The sequence below is a fragment of the Misgurnus anguillicaudatus genome, chromosome 18 (assembly GCF_027580225.2).
Source record: "Misgurnus anguillicaudatus chromosome 18, ASM2758022v2, whole genome shotgun sequence".
In the NCBI taxonomy this organism is placed as follows: domain Eukaryota; kingdom Metazoa; phylum Chordata; class Actinopteri; order Cypriniformes; family Cobitidae; genus Misgurnus; species Misgurnus anguillicaudatus.
In genome coordinates, this window is record NC_073354.2 from 2422501 (window position 1) to 2425000 (window position 2500).

General features: G+C 40.8%; 2 non-coding genes across 2 annotated transcripts; both read left to right on the top strand.

Annotated features, from left to right (window-relative positions):
- Positions 1 to 347: 347 nt before the first annotated feature.
- LOC141350674 (5S ribosomal RNA) lies at positions 348 to 466 on the top strand. The gene has a single exon (XR_012358812.1). It is a non-coding gene; the product is annotated as a 5S ribosomal RNA (ribosomal RNA).
- A 1778-nt stretch (positions 467 to 2244) lies between these two features.
- LOC141350686 (5S ribosomal RNA) lies at positions 2245 to 2363 on the top strand. The gene has a single exon (XR_012358823.1). It is a non-coding gene; the product is annotated as a 5S ribosomal RNA (ribosomal RNA).
- Positions 2364 to 2500: the final 137 nt, after the last annotated feature.

Consider the following 2500-nt stretch of genomic DNA (forward strand, 5'->3'; position numbering starts at 1 on the left):
TTTCTATGAATAAATATTGTTCCCACTACCCCTTTCACTGGACTTAAGCCCTGCACCTGTATTTGTGTATAATAAACCACTTGGCATCGTAGACGTCTGTTGCGTCCGGGTCTTCTTTGTCCATAACACATACTCCTCCGGACAAAACATTAATAAAACATGCCTGTCATTGCCCTGCTTCCCTGGGTCGTAACTTTTATTTAATGTAGTTTTAATGTTTTACTTTACGTTTATTTATTTATTTATTTATTTAATTAATTAATTAATTAATCTATGTATTTAAATATCTTTTAGTTTTTATACACGTATGGGCATTGTTTAAGAGGCTCGTTTTGACAGCGTCTCCCGCTTACGGCCATACCACCCTGAGCACGCCCGATCTCGTCCGATCTCGGAAGCTAAGCAGGGTCGGGCCTGGTTAGTACTTGGATGGGAGACCGCCTGGGAATACCAGGTGCTGTAAGCTTTTGTCTTTGTCACTTTTCTCCTTTTTACTTCGTTCGCCGCATTTGCTTTCCGGATTCTGCATTGGTTTGTCTTTTCTCCGTCTGTGCGCCAGTCAGAGGATCCGCTCAGTCTCGTCTTTACCCCCCTCCTCCGGCAGGGGGCGGTCAGAGGCTTCCTTTTGGGCTTTTTGCTCAGTGCCCCACAGCAGCACGGGACAGAGGAGCGGTCATTAACAGAGCGCTGCCTGTGTTGCAGGGGATTTGACGCCATTCACGTGTAAGAACGAGCGTATGTGCTGCATGGTCTGTTCTTTCAAGGGCAAAAGTTAGTTAATTTAACCCACCCCCATTCGTTTGCTCCTCTGTAAAGGACAGCGGCTGGGTTAACGAGACACTGCATAAATCATAAGCAGTTGTTAACACCATTACAACGTGCACTCTTTACAAAGCTGTCAAATATTTTTGCGTATCTGTTATTATCACTATTTAGCAAAGACTTTTCATTTTCTATGAATTAATGCTGTGACTAAAAGCTGGCATGGTTTTTATCTATCTATCTATCTATCTATCTATCTATCTATCTATCTATCTATCTATCTATCTATCTATCTATCTATCTATCTATCTATCTATCTATCTATCTATAAACTTTTATTCAGTTTTTTACTTGATACATTTATTTATTTATTTATTTATTTATGTATTTGATTTACACAATCATTTATTATTAATTCATTTATTTCTATTTATTAAATTGTCGATTTATTTATTTTTAGTAATTTAATTTATTTTCTATTTAATTATTTATTGATATTTATTGTTACGTTCCTGTGTGAGTTTTGCGTGTTTCTGTCTCTTTCCAGCGATCGGTACCTGCATTCTTCTCAAATCCGTTCATTGGCTGTTTCTGGGGAATCCCGATGACGTCATTCATACCTATACCAATCCCGTTACACGGAATTATGCGAAGCCCATCGCCGTCCCGTTCGCCAGCTTTTTTTGTTTTGTTTTTTGCTGAAATAATGTACCCCATTTTGTTCTGTCGTTCAAACAGTCTCAGTACATTATTGTTTGTGTTTTTTAAAGCTTCGGAACGCCTATTTGTTCTCCCCTGTCCTCTTGTTTGTTACTTTCTCCCCTCGGATGTCTTGTTTGTTTGTTCGTTGGGAGAGCCGGACAGGTATGGATGTCACGTGACGTAGGCTACACTATGCCTTCACGTGGAATTTATAGCTGCCAAATAGAGCGTGTGCCACCCGCTGTACGTTTTGTGATTTTGTTAGCCGGAGTAGGTTAGTTAGGGCGTTGCTGACGCTGAAGATTTATCTATAATTGTTTTCTTTTGTAGATGGAGAGCTTACGTATAGCTAGAGTGTGTCCTGGTATTTTCTTGGCTTTTTATGTGGCACGGCTCTTGTCCCTTCTCCCCTCACAACTGTGCACGTGTTCGCTTTCTATGAATAAATATTGTTCCCACTACCCCTTTCACTGGACTTAAGCCCTGCACCTGTATTTGTGTATAATAAACCACTTGGCATCGTAGATGTCTGTTGCGTCCGGGTCGTCTTTGTCCATAACACATACTCCTCCGGACAAAACATTAATAAAACATGCCTGTCATTGCCCTGCTTCCCTGGGTCGTAACTTTTATTTAATGTAGTTTTAATGTTTTACTTTACGTTTATTTATTTATTTATTTATTTATTTAATTAATTAATTAATCTATGTATTTAAATATCTTTTAGTTTTTATACACGTATGGGCATTGTTTAAGAGGCTCGTTTTGACAGCGTCTCCCGCTTACGGCCATACCACCCTGAGCACGCCCGATCTCGTCCGATCTCGGAAGCTAAGCAGGGTCGGGCCTGGTTAGTACTTGGATGGGAGACCGCCTGGGAATACCAGGTGCTGTAAGCTTTTGTCTTTGTCACTTTTCTCCTTTTTACTTCGTTCGCCGCATTTGCTTTCCGGATTCTGCATTGGTTTGTCTTTTCTCCGTCTGTGCGCCAGTCAGAGGATCCGCTCAGTCTCGTCTTTACCCCCCTCCTCCGGCA